Here is a 21,019-nt window from a genome sequence, read left to right as displayed (position 1 = left end):
ACATGACTGTCTGCTAAGATATTTGCACATGTGATCTTGTGTCATTGTTGGAACAATTTGGCAAGGTAGGATATGTTTAGTGTATATATAAAGAGAGTAATTTGTCTAGATTACAGAAATTTTATGTAGCTGAGCAAAAACCCGAACTCATTCTGTCTCCTTTTTTCATTCTTTATTACTCATGTCAACTAGAAGCAATATAATTCAATTCAAATAATTCTTGTTTGACTTTTTTTCAGACTTTTACACTACCATTACTTTGTCTTCTTTTTAATTCACAGGAGGAGTGATGAGCTGAACCTAAGCGTGTCTGTGTTTGATAGACTCTGAGGAGGAGAGTTTTTTGAATAGAGAAGATTTCTGGTATCCACCATCTGCCTCTGACCATGGACCACTCTCTGGACAATTTCAGTATGAAGGTGGGCAAAATCGCATACTAATTTTGAAAGGGTGCAGAGCTGAGGACCCTTTGCTCATACTTTTCTAAATTATAAGATTGTGACTCAGATTTTATGTGGGAGAGAAAACTGTCCATTGTTGGATGGTGGGGCGGTGGGGCGGGGGTCGGGCGGTGGGCAGTGTCACTGGATAAAAACATTTTCTTTTTTTAAAGTGAGATCATTGTGAAACTAAATCACTAAAATTTTGGATAGCTTTATTTCTCTCTAAGAACTCAGATTTTAAAAGTATATATGAGACCTGACTATGTAATTTATTCATGAGTTATAAGGTAATGTTAGGTTTAGCTTTCATTCTATAAATAGAGCAATAAAAGCACAGACCAACACCTTTCAGTTACCCTGTAAGTAACTTCATGGTTAGATGTATCTGGTATACTGAGCATAAAGCCATTTTCTATCACATAATGAAAATATTTGGAAAACCACTAAAGCGATGAGAGTTATAGAACTCTTAAAACTGTAATTGTCTGATTCCATTATTAGAGTGAAAAGTATTTGGAAATGTTTTCATTTCCAAGTAAATGGCAGGGTATCATTCGAGATTACTAGTTGATTGTCCCACCCCTTTTCTTTAAAGACTAAAGTACAATGAGGTCAAAAAGAGAAAAAGGAAAGTCAAAAGGTAAAAGGAAAGGTTTAAAATTAGGGCCTTTTTTGATGTTGGTATTTCTTTAGGTGACAGATAAGTAAACAAAAATTATTAAAAAGTTCATAAACAGATAAGATGTTTGTAGAAAAATAATACTTGAATCGTTCCTTCCCCCAAATCTAATGCTTGAATATTTCTTTCCCCAAATTCTTGCATGAACTTTATAAAGAAAATAAACATATACATAAACAGAAAATGAGCCTCTTGCTTGTTAGGTAAAGCATTAATTACAGAAAACTTTTTTTTAAAGGATTCCTTTCTTAGACACTGCTGGCATTTCTTCCTGCTATCTTTTGCATCTTGCCTCTTATATAATTTCACTGCTTGTTAGAGGCTTTATTACAAGGCAGCCAGGCTTAAAACAATGAGATGAAACCGACTTTACTACTTTTTAAATACATTGTAGGAATAAGATCAGAAAAAGGTAGAACAGGAGAGTTTTGGATTATGAGTAGATTATCTGAATTACCTGGACATCCCTTCTCCAAGCAATGCACATTTAATTATGGCTTACCTCCGTATTCCTCCATAAATTTGTGGAAAAGCCCAGGAAAAAGGGGAGGCATATTCATGAGCCAAGAACTTGGTTGAACACACAGAAAGAGAAAAAAAATAGCAGCTCAACATCAGCTTTTATTCAGGAAAAATCCACTTAGTGAAGCTACTTTGAAGGAGGGATAAACACTGGCGGACAAATTGGTCCATCATGGGACGGGTTTTACAAGATAAGTGAACACTTACTTCTTTGAATCCAAGAGCTATGCTGCAGCCTGACAAATCCTAGGCACAGTTTATCAAACAGCCGCAACAGGTTCCTTGGAGATCTCACAAATGACATTTCTTTACGTGCAACTTGATAAGTGTAATTCCCCATCTCCAACTTTTCCTGTATTACTTCATATCTAATCTGATTCTTTCTTCAAGAATTGTTTTATGCCTCTTAATGTATTGTGGGGAATTTGCTTTTAGGCTCTTGGGTAACAAGGGGAAAATGAATTGCAATCTAGTAGAATCTTGACAATATAACCATTACATAGTGAGTGCTACAGCCAACAAAGAAAAGAAAGATGAAGAGAGCAGTGTTTGATTCTGGTAAATTGTATCCATCACAATTTTGCTTCTGTAGAATAAATGGAGTATATGGAATAGCTAAGGATAATCTATTAGTTGTTTACTCAGTTGAACAGCAGAAAGAAGTCATTCCATTCTGGAAGAACTGTGAGTTGTCCTTTCAAAAAAGATACAATTACTGTTATTTTGCAAACAATTATTAGATACATTTAATAAATGATACTTAGCAGACAACACTTACAAAGTATGTCCCTGTAAATAAGAAAAACACACAACTCTTCTGATGAGAAAGCTACTTTTTTTTTTTTTTATTTCTAAGATCAGAGAAAGGACTGACCAAAAAAAAAGTAATTTCACCTTTTGAAATACTGTATTTCTGAAGTCATTAAGCCTCTGTTATGTACATAATATCTAGTAATTACTGTGTAAGTACAGTTCAGTGGAAAGAAAATATTCTTTGCATGAACAGTCCAAGGAATATCACAAAGCATTTCATCTTTTGCCCTATTCAGGACACTGTGGTTCTTACCGTTTGAACCTTGGATCGGTATCTTGAAGCCCGTTTCCCTTCTGACCTATCTCCTCCTTGTTTTCTGCAAAATCTCACTTGGTCTCTAGTCCTCTGCCCTCAAGATAAAGTTTGTCTTTCCATTGATGAAGGAGAAATAACTATAAACCATTTAGTGTTTTCTTTCTAATTTTGACCACCTCTCAGGAGAATAATGTCTGGGTTACTGTATAAGTCTACCTCTACTGATTTATCAAATGTGGGAAGGTCAAAGAAAGAAAATGGGGAGAAGAAAGAAAATCTCATCTTGCCAAATAACTCATAAACTAATATTTTAAGCATTTATACCATATTTTTAAACTTGACTGCAATTTTAAAATATCTTAAAATTTCCATGCACATTTAAGGAAAGAACCTACAAACAATATATATAGTAATGAAAGTTTGAGATGAATATGGAACTAAAATAGCATCATTTGACTTAAATTTTACTTAAAAATTATTTTTTAAGCATTATTAAGTTAAAAATCATGTGTCTATTCTAATATGTTACTGTTCCAGTGATGATAATCATGATAGCTAATGTTATTAACCAGCTAATATGTGCCTGATACAGTTCCATACACTTCAGAGTTATTTCAGAATGGAAGATTAAATAAATGGTCATTATTCTAAGATACTGGATCTGGGTGAGCTTAAAATATTGTGGCTTGTGTTTTTCTAATGGTTTCTGGGATTGGAACCTGATTACTGGAGTTCAACGGGTAAGAGGTCAGTTTGTGAAACTCTTGGGTTTATTACTCTTCTTAACATTTTTTAGAGACTGGAGTTGAAGAAAATAAATCCTAATGTTAATCTTCACTTGCTCACATTCATCTCTGAAACTCTTGAAAACATTGTTATTCTGGAGATGAAGCAATCTTTTATGTGACTATTCCAACTGGTTAAGCACCTGTAAGCAAATAATGAACATGCTTGTAATTCAGTAATTCCACAGCTCGTAGAATAATGTGTCAGTGTCCACTCTGGAATGAATGTTGTTTATGCCACTTTTACTAAATCTTTGGCTCTGGTGTCCTGGACTGCATCTCCTTCCACCAATTATCAGGACACATATATCCCCTGAATTTAAGTTGGATACACTTTCTTGATATCTATGATTTGTCTAATCCTTCTTAAAACATTGAAACTGCTTTTGAGCTGTCTAAAGATCTTTTCAATAGCAAGAATTTAACTTAGAAATTCCAAGATGTACAAAGAAGACATTATGTAAAGATATTCATTTAGAATATAAGAACAAAGATGAAATTATATATTAAATTCCAAAATGGAATACCTATTGCCATGGATGCACGGTATTATATTGAAGTAGTGTAAAATAGCCAGAAGGCATGGTTTCTTGAATAGCACTGTGCTGATAGGCTGCTTTTGTGCATGCAGCATCGCTTCAATCATGTCCAACTCTTTTTGGCCCCAAGGACACTGTAGCCCACTAGGCTCCTCTGTCCATGGGATTCTCAGGCAAGAATACTGGAGTGGATTGTCATTTCCTCTTCCCAGGGATATTCCTGACTCAGGAATCAGACCCATGTCTCTTATGTCTCCTGCATTGCAGGTGGGTTCTTTACCACTAGTGCCACTTGGGAAGGATGCTTTTAGTTGCATCTTAAATTTAAATTTGCTCAAATGGTTAAAAAAAATCATTGGGTCATCATTCCCCTCTGCCTTCAGCTAGATACCTGTTTCCAGGAGAATGCCAGGTACTGATTAACTTAAATGTATTGTAGGTTATTAAGACCAATCACAATGAAAGGGAAATGGATTTTGCTGATTGGTTTATGTCAGTCTTAGACCATATCAGGAGCTGGGGGTAGCATCACTTTTACCCAGAAACATTCTGTTCCACAATGAAAGTGGAGTAGACTTGATAATGGAGGTAGAACCATAATGTTCAGTACATCTGTATTTTTAGTTTTGGAAGTTTATTGCTGAGGGATTTTTCTTATCTGTCTCATATTTTTGGATCAAAGAAAAATATAAGCAAGTATTATTGAAAGATTAGAAAGTCTAAATTAAAAAAAAAAAAGTCAAGCTATCTGCAGTTTGTTAGGGACAGTCCCCTTTGGATCTCTTGTTTCTGCATGTCTCATGGATTAGAAAGTCTAAATTAAAAAAAAAAAAGTCAAGCTATCTGCAGTTGTTAGGGACAGTCCCCTTTGGATCTCTTGTTTCTGCATGTCTCATGGACAGAGGCACTGATTGCCTTTGTTCCACATCACCTTTTCAAAGAGGTTTATATAGTAAACATCCTTGGAAAATGGAGCTGGTATTACCCTCTGTGGCAAAAGTCAGGGATGCTTACTGCCCTTTATAAAATATGTGGATGCCCTAAACTTGGGGCCCCTCACTTGTTTGGCACCACCTGACCTACTTTTCTAGCTCTCTGGAATTGGAACTTGGGGAAATGGCACAAATACTGATAAACACTGGCTGCTGATATTGCCATCAGTAATATATGGTTCTTTGCCTCTGACCAGGATTCTCCTTTCTTCTACCAGCATCTATGAACCTGTGGCAAGGTAACCTGTTAGCCTGCAAGTTGGGTAAATTTCAGACTCTTCACAGTTCTTAACTGCCAAATATGATAATATGTGAAACAGACAAGTATTCCACCTTTGATATTTCCTTTAGTAGATACATGTAAAACTTTACCCTCTACTAAAACTGCTATATGGAAGCCACAAAATTACCATATTTGCTGATTTTCCTGGACTGCTAGCATTTCCAGGAGACTGCTACATCACAAGAGTCACTCTCTACTCATGCAGAATGAATTCCAATCCAGGGTTCCTTGTATTAAGTCCATACCACACTTTTTGTATCATTTCATTATTTGGCTGGAAGAATTAGGCAAAAGAAAAATCGGGGTAACAGTTTTTCCCTGTATATAGATTCTCTAAGCAAAGTCTTACCAGGACTCCTGGCACCGTTCTAGGTAGTACTTTAAATTTTAGCAAAGGAAATACTTTGAGGCCCACTTTTTGTTTCAACAGTACCTGCCTTGCTTTGTTTTTCAATTAATTTTAGAAGCAACTGGCCTGAGGTTTGATTTGTACCTGAGTTCAACTACTTAAGCTTATTTATAGTTTTGAATAACTGATCTTGCAATTTTACACTTAATATCCTAATACTATATAAGTTGGTTTATATAGTTAAATCACTGTGACCATTCTTTTGTCAATTAGTAAAGAGTAATTTGATAGGCTTGCTTTCACTGTAACCCTCTTCTACATGGAACAAAAGAGGCAATTTCTCTTTGGGTCCTTAAATGCTGCCTTCTGTGTACTTTCTCCATTTACCTCTCTTCGTCTTCTGAGCAAGCTTTCCTTTGGGTTCCTAATACCCCCCCCCCCACTTACTCATTTCTCTCCCTTCAAAAATCAATTTTCAGAAGAACTTACACAAGTGTAAATTATTAATAATGTTTAGTATTACCACATAACATCTCCTTTCAAGTACTGCTCAAACCCTAGTCATAAGCATGGAGTTTTAGTTAAACAAACACAAATTATAAATATCAGAAGAGCTTTTAGGGCTTGGGGGAGTATTCCTGGTACCCAGAAAACACACCATGTAACATCTACTTTTAACTTCTAATGATAATATAATCTCACCTTATCTCAATTTTTCCTTCTATAAAATGAAAATACTGCTCTCTGCTTGTACTTACATGATAATAAAGATTAAAAAAAAAAAGGTTTGAGTAAAAATAAAGTATAACATTTTAAGCCTTGATTCTCTCCTAGAGGAAATTACCATTCTTTATATATATATATATATATATATATAAAGGTAATAGAGCTTTGCTTTTAGTTTGTGCTATGTGACCCCATGGACCGTAGCCTGCCAGGCTCCTCTGCCCATGGGTTCTTCAGGCAAGATACTGGAGTGAGTTGCAATTTTCTACTCCAGGAGGTCTTTATGACACAGGGATCTAACCAGTATCTTTTGTGTCTCCTGCTTTGGCAGGTGGGTTCTTTACTACTGTGCCACCTGGGAAGCAGTTTGTGCTACAGTAGCTTATGGTTTCTGGCTTGATGCTTTCTTTGTAGGAAGGTGTATTCCTGCCAGGCAGGCTCTCTGGCTGCCCAGGAGTGGGATGCTTGCTCTTGAAATTGCGAATTCAGTTGTTGTTATTTTCTTCTTTTGTCTGCACCATGCAGCATGCAGGATCTTAGTTTCCTGAACAGGGATCAAACCTGCAGCCCCTGCAGTGGAAACGCAGAGTCTTAACCATTGGACTACCAGCGATGTCCAGAGAATTCAGCTTTTGATAACTTCACAGACAACCTGTTCTTTTGTGAGTCTTGAGATTTAATAGATACTGGGATGCAATTACTGGCAAAGGTTAACAACAAATACAAAATAAAATGATCAGTGCTCGGGTATGCAACTTCAGTTCAGTTCAGTTCAGTCATTCGATCGTGTCCAACTCTCTGCGACCCCATGAATCGCAGCACGCCAGGCCTCCCTGTCCATCACCAACTCCCAGAGTTCACCCAAACTCATGTCCATCGAGTCGGTGATGCCATCCAGCCATCTCATCCTCTGTCGTCCCCTTCTCCTCCTGCCCCCAATCCCTCCCAGCATCAGAGTCTTTTCCAATGAGTCAACTCTTCGCATGAGGTGGCCAAAGTATTGGAGTTTCAGCTTTAGCATCATTCCTTCCAAAGAACACCCATTGAGGTCATTATTGGAGGCAGAGCATAGGATAAATGGTTACGGCACAGGCTCTGGAGTCTGACTGCTGACATCACATCTCGGGTATGCCTTTTATTAGCTGTGTAACCTTGGGCAAGTCACCCACCCACTCTGTGCCCCAGTGTCACCCACTATAAATTGAGAATGAGAACACTTACCTTGCAGAATTGCTATGAAGATCAAATAAGTTAGCACACATAAAGTATTTAGTACAAAATTAACACAATATAAATATTGTTAAATAATTGAAAAAATAATAAACCATGGAGAAAGAGAAGAAAGTTTCAAATATGGACCAAAGTCCTGAAGGATAAAATCTGATTAAAAAAAAAAAAGTTAGTATGTTGATGTTTATTGATGTTTGTAATGAACCACAGCCCTGCCTTTGAATTCACAAGAAGAAAGAAAATTTATATTAGAGACATTTACTCTATAGTCCTGAATGTAATAAAACTGAGCATAAAATGTTTTAAACTTGTTGATAGTTCTCATATTGGTCTCATATCTTTTATCTGAATGAGATAATATACAATTTTACATACCTATTATTGTGCCACATAGACTACAAATGCCCAGTAAATTCATAGATGTTCATGGCCACCCATGCAGAAATGAAATATTTAACTACAAGAATATCTTGTGCTTAGGAAGCTATTTGCTGACATCTCTTCCTCTGATATTTGGTGAACATGCAAAGTGATTTATGCACAACTTGAAGGAAATGCTCCCATAGTGACTTTCAGAATATTTTGAGAATACTAGTAATACATATTTTAAAAGTGCTTTCTACTGTGAAGTTTTTCAATTTTTTTGTTTGTTTTATCATGTAAAAGCACATTAGGCAAACTAATCATCTGGGGAACTCCTTAGTTTATCTCACCAAAAACAGTAAGAGTCTACGGGTGTCTATTTTTAATAATAAAGCAGATAAATTGTGATATGTATTAATTACGGTTATTAATTTAACTTTTGTTAAAGGAAAGATTCATTGTTATGCTTTTCATGTAGAACAGTCCTTTATTACTTTTAACTAACATTAAACATTTCCATAGTAGAAATTTAGTTTAGTTCAGTTACAGCAGTTATTAAAGAAAATTAAGCATTTTTTTTGTATTTATATAAAACTAACTACAGTTGCCCCTTTTGGTAATAAAACCAGATATATCAGAGTTCAGATTTGCCAAAGGGATGAACAAAAGGATGACAACTTGTGTTCCAAGTGATTTTTTAGTTTTAAAAAGAATTTCTTTAAATAGTTGCCCTCCTATTACATGTCAGCATTAGTTGTAGATCACTCTTCTTAACAAAATTTAGTGGGCCAAGAGATCTAAACCTTACATGTTAGATGTCACTGCTAATTAGAGTTCAGTCATGTATAAAGTTATAATGTAAGTCAATAGGAAATTATAATTTCCAGACTTAATTTTCATATTACATATATGATGTAAAATGAAGAAGGTCCATACCATATGCCTTTAAAATCAGATTTGAGGGACAGAATGTTAGGATGTACTGAAGAACTCAGAGTTATTGGAGGGAAAATGATGTCAGTGGTTCCATCTCTAGCCACAATTGGTATTATAATGTTAGCAGTTTATGTGAACTTTAATATTCAAACATATTTTCACATGCTTGCTGCTGCTGCTGCTAAGTCTCTTCAGTCGTGTCCGACTCTGTGCGATTCCATGGACTGCACCCTACCAGGCTTCTGCGTCCATGGGATTCTCCAGGCAAGAACACTGGAGTGTGTTGCCATTTCCTTCTCCAATGCATGAAAGGGGAAAGTGAAAGTGAAGTCGCTCAGTCGTGTCTGACTCTTAGCGACCCCATGGACTGCAGCCTACCAGGCTCCTCCATTCATGGGACTTTCCAGGCAACAGTACTGGAGTGGGTGCCATTCACATGCTTAGATAGTGTTTATATTTTTCATGCTAAAAATTTGATGCTGAAGTTTTGTGAAATAATTAATAGTCACTTTTGCTGATTGCATGATGAAAGCCTCTCACCTGACTGATAACTTAGCCATTAAAACAAAATATTTGGGAGAAAAGTTATATAAAAGCACATTTTTCTCACTGGTGCATATTGGCTAGGCCGCTTTGATATTCAAATGCATAAGAGTTAGAATTAATATTATAAAAATTGGGACCTAGAACCCAACAACATGATCACATTTAACATTATTGATTATAGCTGAAGTAAGCTACATAGCTGAGGGTTAGAAAAGTTAAAGTTTGCTTTGTCAGGGGATCATTCACTATATTCTATGTGATTGTGGAATTTCTAATTTTTTTAGCTTAATTCCAAGGCTAGCAGAATTCTTCCTGCACATCTCAGTTCTTCCAGAAATGTTAATTGGCACACCTAAACAAGGAGGGTAAAACTATGTCTGAAAAAGGATATTAAAAACTAGTATTCCTATGTGTTTTGTACAAGTGTAAATAATCACTTCATGGGAAATAGATGAGGAAAGTGTCAGACTTTATTTTGGGGGGGCTCCAAAATCACTGTAGATAGTGATTGCAGCCATGAAATTAAAAGACGCTTACTCCTTGGAAGGAAAGTTATGACCAACCTAGATAGAATATTAAAATTAGAGACATTACTTTGCCAACAAAGGTCCATCTAGTGAAGGCTATGGTTTTTTCCAGTGGTCATGTATGGATGTGAGAGTTGGACTATGAAGAAAGCTGAGCACCGAAGAATTGATGCTTTTGAACTGTGGTGTTGGAGAAGACTCTTGAGAGTCCCTTGGACCACAAGGAGATCCAACCAGTCCATCTTAAAGGAGACCAGTCCTGGGTGTTCATTGTTCATTCAGCTAAAGCTGAAACTCCAATACTTTGGCCACCTCATGCGCAGAGTTGACTCATTGGAAAAGACTCTGATGCTGGGAGGGATTGGGGGCAAGAGGAGAAGGGGACGACAGAGGATGAGATGACTGGAAGGCATCACCGACTCAATGGACATGAGTTTGAGTGAACTCTGGGAGTTGGTGATGGACAGGGATGCCTGGCGTGCTGAGATTCATGGGGTTGCAAAGAATTGGACATGACTGAGCGACTGAACCGAACTGAAGTGAAATAATACTTTATTATCTTTTGAAAACTATATATGTATATATATAGTTACCATAGTCATATATAACATATATAGTTAGAGTTTTTCACCCAAATCAGGATACATAGTCTTAAAATATGATGACCAGCTTACTTCCATGCACAATCAATAATCTGTGAGTATCTAATTTGGGTGCTAAAAATAAAATCTCATGGATAGAATACTATCCATGATCCTTTTGTTAACATAGTTTCTCAGAGAATGTATCTGTTACACATGTCAGGCCTAAAGGTCATTAATAATTATAAGGGCTATTATAAAATCAATTTCATTTGCTAGTAATGTTGAATTACTAGGAAAAGAGTAAGTTTAAAAAATTATGAGATTTGATTTTAATTTTTTTGCAAAAATGATCATTTATATGTGTATGGACTTCAGTAGTTGCAGCACATGGACTCAGCGGTTGCTGCTCCAGGGCTCTAGAGCACAGGCTCTGTAGTTGCGGCACGTGGACTTAGTTGCCCCCAGTATGTGGGGTTTTCCCAGACCAGGGATCAAACCCATTTCTCTTGCATTGGCAGGCAGATTCTTTACCACTGAGCCACCAGGGGAGCCTCTGAATTTATTATTTGTAGATTTTTTGATTATGGCCATTCTGCTTGGTGTGAGGTGATATCACATTGTGGTTTTCCTTTGTTTTTCTCTACTAGTAATGTAGAGCATCTCTTCATGTGTCTGTTGGCCATCTGTATATCTTTTTTGGAGAAATGTCTTAGTTTTCTGAATGTTGAGCTTTAAGCCAACTTTTGCACTCTGCTCTTTCACTTTCATCAAGAGGCTCTTTAGTTCTTCTTCACTTTCTGCCATAAGGGTGGTGTCATCTGCGTATCTGAGGTTATTGATATTTCTCCTGGCAGTCTTGATTCCAGCTTGTGCTTCTTCCAGCCCAGTGTTTCTCATGATGTACTCTGTATAGAAGTTAAATAAGCAGGGTGACAATATACAGCCTTGACGTACTCCTTTCCTATTTGGAACCAGTCTGCTGTTCCATGTCCAGTTCTAACTGTTGCTTCCTGACCTGCATACAGGTTTCTCAAGAGGCAGGTCAGGTGGTCTGGTATGCCCATCTCTTTCAGAATTTTCCACAGTTTATTGTGATCCATACAGTCAAAGGCTTTGGCATAGTCAATAAAGCAGAAATAGATGTTTTTCTGGAACTCTCTTGCTTTTTAGATGATCCAGCAGATGTTGGCAATTTGATCTCTGGTTCCTCTTCCTTTTCTGAAACCAGCTTGAACATCAGGAAGTTCACGGTTCACATATTGCTGAAGCCTGGCTTGGAGAATTTTGAGCATTACTTTACTAGCATGTGAGATGAGAGCAATTGTGTGGTAGTTTGAGCATTCTTTGGCATTGCCTTGCTTTGGGATTGGAATGAAAACTGACCTTTTCCAGTCCTGTGGCCACTGTTGAGTTTTCCACATTTGCTGGCATATTGAGTGCAGCACTCAAAATGTCGTGGGCTGCAGTCCATGGGGTTGCAGAAAGTTAGACATGACTGCACACATATGCAAGCAAAAGCAGAAGTAGATGTTTTTCTGGAACTCTCTTGCTTTTTTGATGATCCAGCAGATGCTGGCAATTTGATCTCTGGTTCCTCTGCCTTTTCTGAAAAAAGCTTGAACATTTGGAAGTTCATGGTTCACATATTGCTGAAGCCTGGCTTGGAGAATGTTGAACATTACTTTACTAGCGTGTAAGATGAGTGCAATTATGCAGTAGTTGGAGCATTCTTTGGCATTGCCTTTCTTTGGGATTGGAATGAAAACTGACCTTTTCTAGTCCTGTGGCCACTGCTGAGCTTTCCAAATTTGCTGACATATTGAGTGTAGCACTTTCACAGCATCATCTTTTAGGATTTGAAATAGCTCAACTGGAATTCCATTAACTTCACTAGTTTTGTTCGTACATATCTTAACCTGATCTTTTTGTTAGTTCCTCAATTAACATGTAAATACCATGAAATCAGTAAACATGCCAGTCTTTCTCAGGCACATATGAATCAAGAACAGATGGAAATAAAACAAAATCAACAATAATAAGAACAATAAAAGCAATTACATATCCTACAAATAAAATACCCCAGTACTGCTGCTTTCTAATTCACGATTCTTTCTTTACCAAGATCACATCTAAAGTTTATCATGACTTTTAAGGAAGTTTAAAAATGCTATTATTTCAATTATTGGAATTTTATTTTTAGGATTTGTGATTATTGTTATTGCTCTTTGTCCATCTGCTCTTCTTTTGTATTTGACTGTAAAAGACAGTGAAAAAGTTGGCTTAAAACTCAACATTCAGAAAATGAAGATCATGGCATCTGGTCCCATCACTTCATGGGAAATAGATGGGGAAACAGTGGAAACAGTGTCAGACTTTATTTTTTGGGCTCCAAAATCACTGCAGATAGTGATTGCAGCCATGAAATTAAAAGACACTTACTCCTTGGAAGAAAATTTATGACAAACCTAGACAGCATATTAAAAAGCAGAGACATTACTTGCCAATAAAGGTCTATCTAGTCAAAGCTATGGCTTTCCCGGTAGTCATGTATAGATGTGAGAGTTGAACTATAAAGAAAGATGAGCACCAAAGAATTGATGCCTTTGAACTGTGGTGTTGGAGAAGACTCTTGAGAGTCTCTTGGACTGCAAGGAGATCAGTCCTGGGTGTTCATTTAAAGGACTGATGCTCAAGCTCAAACTTCAATACTTTGGTCACCTGATGTGAAGAACTGATTTTTGAAAAGACCCTGATGCCAGGAAAGATTGAGAGCAGGAGGAGAAGGGAATGACAAAAGATGAGATAGTTGGATGGCATCAGCGACTCAATGGACATGAGTTTGAGTAAACTCCGGGAGTTGGTGATTAACAGGGAAGCCTGGTGTGCTGCAGTCCATGGGATCGCGAAGAATCCTACACATCTGAGCAACTGAACTGAACCTAACTGACAGTTAAGTGTCCTGGTTTGACAGCATTTGCATTTTATTTGGAGAAGAAAACAAAAAACTATGTTAACAAACAAATTACTGTGAACATTTCAAATGATATTTAGTGCTTTGAAGAAAAAAAAGCAGTAGAATGATGGGTAGTATGGTGATTTTCTTGGAAAAGGGAGCGGACTTTATGTAGAGAGACAACAGATAAGTTGTACAAATCTTAAGATGGAAACAGAGCCCTCTCAGAGTCTTTAGGGCATATTCTCCCGGTAGAGCGCTCTCTGTCTTTCCCCTCAGATCTGATTTGCTGCTATTAGAAGGTCAGTTTACTTACCTCCAATACTTCAGCAAGTCTTACTTGTCCATAATGCATACTCCCACTCTTAGAGGGCTTCCCAGGTGGTTCAGTGGTAAAGAATCCACCTGCCACTGCAGGAGATGCAGATGTGGGTTTCATCCCTCGGTTGGGAATACACCCCAGAGACAGATATGGCAACACACTTCAGTATTTTTGTCTGGAAAATTCCATGGGCACAGGAATGTCGTGGGCTACAGTCCATGGGGTTGCAGAGAGTTAGACATGACTGCACACATATGCAAGCAAGCAAGCATTCTTCTTGGAGCTACATGAAGTGAAATAAACCAACCATTTTCAAAGGAGAAAACAATTTGCAGAAAGTCACCTCACAAGACTGATCACTATTTATGCAGAGAAATTCATTAACTGATGGAGAGGATGGTCTCCATCACAGAATAGAAAACAATTTTATAGTCAAGTTTTACAAATGAAAAACTTTTACTCTCCCTTCCCCCCCGAAATAAAAGCTAAATTCAAACCTAAGATACAAGGGCAGTATTTTCCAAAATATTTTTCTCACACCTAGAGCTCAAGGTATAGTATTAGTTTAAAATGCAGATTCCTAGTCCCAAGCCAGACTTAATAATTCTGGGAATGGAACCTAGGAATCTATGTTTTTGTTAGTTATCCACAATGAAACTTTGCAAGTATAAATTTCATAACCACTATCAAATAGTGACTCTTCTTATTTTAAGGTATCTGTTACTCAAATTTATTTCCTATGACTTAGATTTTACATGAGCTAAAGTTTAATCATGTAATGAAATGACTATGGTAAACTAAAAGAAATTATTCAGAAGTTTAAACTGAGATGAATTATAAACTAGTGGGTCATTCAGTTTTCTTACTAGAGCTTTGAAAGCTGTGAATTAGACAGGGAGGCCTCCAATCATAAAAACATATATTACTGCCTTCTGATGAATGCAAGATACTTACTGATTCTATTGTGGGACATTTTCATAACATGTTCAAGTTTCATTTTGAATTGAAAGAGTTAAGCATTTGAAGCACGTAATGGCAGATCTAATTCTCAAACAAACCATCTATAATGTAAAACAGAGGATTCAAATCTTCTCCCTTTATGGTGAGATTCTTTTTTTAACTAAGTTCAGTTTTCTTAGTGCAAAGTACTGGGAAACCCCCCAAAGAAAACAAAGTGAAACTCCCAAAGTACTGAGTAAAGCCAGGTTCATGACTGCTGTCACAGAGTTTGCATTCTAATGGAGCGACACATCATAATCAATAAAAATCACAAATAAACATACAGTTATAAATTGACTTTGTCTACAGTTAATAATCTAAATTTTCTATGAACTCCATCTGACAAAAGTGAATCCAAAGTAATCAGGCCCTTCCATGTGACAATAAAAATTACTACAGGGATTGTCAGCCCCATATTTTGTTTTGACTTAGTTTAATATTTATCTCCTAAAAGTGTCATGTTTCTCTCTCTGTCACATAATTTATCTGTAAGAACATCTGTTGTGTGTGTGTGAGACGTCTGTGAAATGATTAATTTGACAAAAGGTTTTGGAAATAGCTAATAACAGCAATAAGCCTGTAGGGCATGATCACTCACTGATGTGGTTAGAAATGGTCTTCAGTATTCCTCAAGGGTCTCATGGGTTGCGAATTTTATTCTGTTGGAAAGCAAAGCAGTAGTTTTATTTTTGTTCCTGATATTCCAAGACTCAACTAGCTTTTCCAAAATGGGGGATTTCACGAGCCAGTTTAAACCAGGTCTTCTGAAAACAATGTAGCTGGATCCTCTATGGGGTGGAAAGGCTGCTGCTTGTGCCTGTGAACTTCAGCCACGAGTCTGGAATTTCAGCTTTAGCAGAAGTGTTGCTGCTGCTGCTGCTAAGTCGCTTCAGTTGTGTCCGACTCTGTGTTAGATTGCTTTAATTTTGTAGAAGCAGTGATTTGTGTTTTTAAAAATTGCATCCACTTATTTATAAAAACGTGAAAATCATGAGACTTGGGCTTGCCTGTCTTAATATCTTTGACTCAGAATAAACATGCCAACTAGAGGAAGCAGTTGCACCAGGAGTGATTACGAATTCACGAGTGCGCTAGGGCGATAAGCCATCTCTGAACCAGTCACCTAATGGCAGCTCCTGTCTTGTTGCACATCCACTCACACTGGTGATTCTGTGAGATGCACTCCTTCCCTTACCCCGCTTAGCACCCACATCCTGAGTGCTAAGTTATGGATATTCAGGAAGAGCACTGGGAGGGTACGTGGCATTTCTGTGTCAGCTGAGACAAAAGATTTGACACTTGCCGTCAGTTGGCATTGACTCAGGCGTTCTAGGCTGCCTTCAATAATGTGATGTGAGAGCAACAGTAAAAGCTGGGTCGGGGGAGAAATTGGGTTTTACAACTCCATGATTAAAAAAAGAGTTTGAACCTGTCAAAACACCTTTCAAACTTTCTCATAACCTGCTTCCTAAGTTACCATCCCAGAGGAAAATTAGCTGGAGAGAACTGTTCTGCTGTCCAGTGTCTGTACTGGGGGGCAGGTAGCTAGGGCCTGGCCATTTCTCTCTCTCCCTATTATGTACAGTTCAGCATTTGTATAATTTATTTCTTCATACATATTTCATTATTATTAATCATCATAAATAAGTTGCATCTTTTAATGACATAGAGGTTGAAGAAATAGACTGTGTCAGTGTGCGACAGTGCTATGCAGTCATCATTAAGGGGATTTATTATTTTGGGGGAAAAAGCAAGTAAAAAAGACTCAGCTCAGTAGTCAAAAGTGCAATTTGGGGTTTATTGTGCAAAACCCTAAAGTGGAAACGGTTCTGAAACTGTTTAACATATATGTAATTCAAACAAGCTTCTTTACAAGGTCTTCAGTGCATTCATGCTAGCACAACAAAGTTCTCTGCCCAAGTTATTCCTTTCAAGCTTCCTAGTTTAAGCACAACATGAATACCTTGGCCACAGGAACTCAGTGAAGCAGCAAACACTGAGCTCAGTATCTCTCCTACAAATAGCAGGATTCTGGAAGCCTCCTTTTGCTCCCTTCAGAGGCAGTTAATAGTTTTGAATACACCTGGAGATTATTAATCCTGGGAGTGACCTCCAAGCAGCAGGTCACATTTCACTTTGGTAAGAAACCAATAAAAGAGAATTTTTTTAATGTAGGCAATTTTTATTTTAATATTTTTTGCCTGAAAACTGTTCTACCTTCCTTTGGCAAAGAAATAAAAATTTCCAGGCTAGGGAGCTTCAATGTATCCTATGAATATTACATTTTTACCTCGATTTAACTGTTTCAAACAGGGGGGAAAAAAAAAAAAGGCTTGAAAACCCATGTCAGGCAGGGTGGTTTTGTTCTCTGGAGTTTACCTGGAGAGATGGCCACCGTGGAAACAGGGCCAGCATGCATCAAGAAAGGCACTCTTTTCAAGGCTGCTGTATGATCACTGACTCATAGTCCCACCAGCTCAGCATGGGCTTAGGTACTTTTGATTTCTGGTTTGAGTCATAATTGAAGAATGGACAGAATGTATCATCAACTTGGTAAGGTGACTTCAAACTCTTAAAAATTGGTGTTCTCACTTAAAATTTAAATGCAGATTTCTTACCACACTGTATAATAGGGTTTACTATAAATCAATGCTCTTAACCCTGGCTGCACATTAGTATCCCTAAGGGAGCTTTTAAAACAGTAGGAATGTCCAGTCCTGCCCAGTATCTGATTTTAATTGATCTGATGTGAGGCTCAGAAATTTTTTTTAAAAGCTTTCTGGATGATTCTAATGTGCAGCCTGAGGTTGAGAATAACTGCTCTAAAAGCAGAATAAATATGGAAATTATTTTGATCATTTGCCCAAGTATATTTTATGTTTTAGTTTTTGAGACCTAGGGAGGGCATTCACTGATACATTACATCTTGAATCTTAGTTTAGAGAGTTTTGAGACAGTGAATCATTTGTATTTTTTTCTTATTCTCTCCATTTTTGTGTTTTCTTTTCTTTTCCCCTGTCTCTTTGGCACACACACACTCACACCCACACCCACATACACCCTAACATCACCCCACACCCCACACACAAATAAGCATACACAAGCACTTTGGTGTTATAATTGTTGTTGTTGTTTTACTTTGGAAATGTATAAAATGTGAAAGTGCTTTGTATTTCATTCAGGTTAACCAAAAATTTCTTCTTTGTCTTACTTCGGTCATCCTTTGTTCACCAAGCAAGCACTGGTAGGGCATCATGTAATTAAGAAATGGGGGAAAAAATTTCCCAACCCATGACAACAGCAGATGATAATTAACATTTAAAAATATAGTACCATGCATAATATCGATATTTATCTCAATTCCCAGATGAAGCAAGGAACTGAGGTAAATGCTTTAAAAATTCACCCAAATTGTCCTATCAATTATAATGAGCATGAGAACTTTTTGTTTGAGTATTTGTGTAATTTCATATTATTTTGACTAAATGCACAGAAGTAATATTAGTCGTCAAATCAAAGTGAAGGTGAAATAATGTCTGGTTCATATTAAAGGAGAAAAATAAATCTTCTGGATTCATAGAGAAGGAATGTCCCTTGAAAGTCAAGTCCATTCGCCTTCATTTTAGAAATAAGGAGGTTGAGGCTAAGAGAATTTCCAGTTTTTCTCTGTAATTTCTTTGCTTATATTAAGAGCAAAAGCAACTGGCTTCTCTAACAGACAAAAGCAGAGTTTAAAAGTTAGAGAAGTTTATAATTAAGTGATTTATTTTATTATGAGTCCAAATTAAATGATATCCACATGGCTCTGTCACTTAATCTTGTACCTGTGATGGATTTTAAACTGCAAGGAAAAAGTGAATATAGCCATTTGAAGATGTTAATATCAACAAAATTAGAAGTATTTGAAAATCTCTTACAACTCATGATGTATGAATATGTTACCATGTAATTATCTAGAGCTCTGTACCTTGAAATAGAGCGAAGGTAAGTGCCTGTGATTAGGCCTCATTATACATACTGAACCTATTACAACACATCTCATCTCAAAATGGATTTATAGTAATAAATATTCGTATCAAAAATGTATATGAAAAGTAAATATTTGACTTAAAAACTATAATGGTAAAATAAATTTAATCACAAATATGTTAGATAAATAGGTCCTATCTGCTAATAAATACTAAAATAAAAACATGAGATGTTTGATATATGATCACACACTGATTTTTTTTCCCCTTTCATTAATACTAAATGTTCAAGAGTTTGGTACTATATTTCACTCTCTAATTGAAACTTTTAATTTCCAAATGACAGAAACTTCAAATATATTGTTACCATAGTGAGCATTATTTAAAATATTTTAAACATCATGCATATCCAGGCAGAGACTTTTATTCAACAGCATGAATAAAAGATATACTTACATTTGCCAGTGAGATTTGGGCAAAGAATTTTAAAACTGCTGAAAGACATTGTTTCTTGGTGCTCTGGAATATAGCTAGAAACACTTAAAAGACCCTAATGAAATGGTCTTCATCTTGGAGATCTAAATAAAATGTCAAAATAAGGTTAAAAGTCCCCTAGTCTCTGAGACACAAATATTGAAATACTCTGAGAAATTTGATTTAATTGGTGTCTGGCACCTCCTCAATTGTGAATTATTTACATGGATCCATGTGAAAATCTGGGTATAGATACAGAACTGAAGACTTTTGAGAGTCCTTAGGAACAAGGTAGAAATGAGATCAGTATTGTTTTTTCAGAATAGAATCTTGGGCCCATTCTGGAATATTCCAGGAGCCCAAGCAAAGCCTGGAATAAGACTGACTTCTGGGAGAAATTACAGCAGAGTCATCAAGAGGTGGGCTTTAGGATCCTACAGACTTAAATCCTAGTCTGAAATCTAGCTTCTTTACCAGTAACCTTTAAGATATTGGCTAAATTACTTAATCTTCCTAAGCCTTTGTTTTCTCATCTATTAAACAGTAACATCTATTTTAAAAGGTTATTGTGCAGATAAAATAAGGTCAATCTATACAGAGGGCTTTGCATAGCACCCACCACATAGTAAATGTACAATTCTACCATTCAACATGTGCTTCTGTGGATCAGTAGGATGGGCTACACAATTTTTGGCACCCAGCAGAAAATGAAATGTGGGTTCCTTGTCCAAAAATCAGGGAAAAGTTCCATTAAAAGTATCAACTATAAAGTCTTTTCTTTCTTCATTCTTTTCTCTTTTGATGTGTCATTATTTTTTGTGTTTTTTTTTGTTTTGTCTTTTTGCAATTGTTTTAATTAAGAAAAAATTAAAATATTTAATTAGCATGAATTTTACTCATCATTATGTTGTGCAGTGTCAATTTTAAATGAAAGTGTAAGAGCATTTAATCCATATCCAGACTACCCAAAATTTGCATTTCATTTTAATTCATATCTCATACCTCACATATGTATATACTTTGTTTTCAATAAAACAGTAGAAATATTGCAGAGAACTAATTCAACTGTTTTTATTTCACTTCTTAATATGTACACATTCTATTAGCACTGTCTCCTTTTGTCCTTAGTAAGGGAGGACCAAAGAGAGAAGGAACTGTGTTTTTCCTTATCTTCCCTTTCCTTGTACGTAATTTTCTGTGTTAAGTGATGGACTAGGGAAGTAACATGGTAATAGATTTCCTGGGCCATTCATGTTTCTTAGAACTCCATTGTTCTTTGCATTTTTGAAGCGAATTCTGGCTTAGATAGAAAGTGTGGTCTCCTGGGGCGGTCAATGCCCCATTTACCTTATAAGTAAGTAAATAAGAAATTCACTTAATTGTAATAACTTTGAGTCTTCTTGAGTTCCATGTATGTGGGTCTGTCAGAATTTTCTGCTCATGGGACATCACAAACATAATATGAGAATGGGGCTGCAAAGAAGACATATTTTGAGTGAATTTCTTCTACTTACATCATGCTTCATTGTCCCATTACTTAAAAAGCACAAGTTCAAAGATAAAATTATTATTGTCTAGATGGTGACAGCAGTATTAAACTAAACAGAAGGCCAAGTGAAGTTGCACAGGTTATGTATCCATAAAGCCAGCCCTTTGGATCAGGTATTGTTTTATGTGCTGAGAAACCATGCTAACAGTTCAGTCCATGCCATTGTTTCATGGAACTTACT

At 36.6% G+C, this 21,019-nt stretch overlaps 1 protein-coding gene across 1 annotated transcript in view; it reads left to right on the top strand.

Annotated features, from left to right (window-relative positions):
• MDFIC (MyoD family inhibitor domain containing) overlaps positions 1 to 21,019 on the top strand; it is a 323,251-nt gene that overhangs the window by 137,097 nt on the left and 165,135 nt on the right. The window contains exon 2 of the mRNA XM_055590331.1: positions 282 to 419. The gene's annotated coding sequence lies outside the window, so the exon portion shown is untranslated. The remainder of the gene's footprint in view (positions 1 to 281; positions 420 to 21,019) is intronic.

This window comes from Bubalus kerabau, chromosome 8, assembly GCF_029407905.1.
Source record: "Bubalus kerabau isolate K-KA32 ecotype Philippines breed swamp buffalo chromosome 8, PCC_UOA_SB_1v2, whole genome shotgun sequence".
Classification (NCBI taxonomy): domain Eukaryota; kingdom Metazoa; phylum Chordata; class Mammalia; order Artiodactyla; family Bovidae; genus Bubalus; species Bubalus kerabau.
This window is presented reverse-complemented; position numbering and strand designations above follow the sequence as displayed.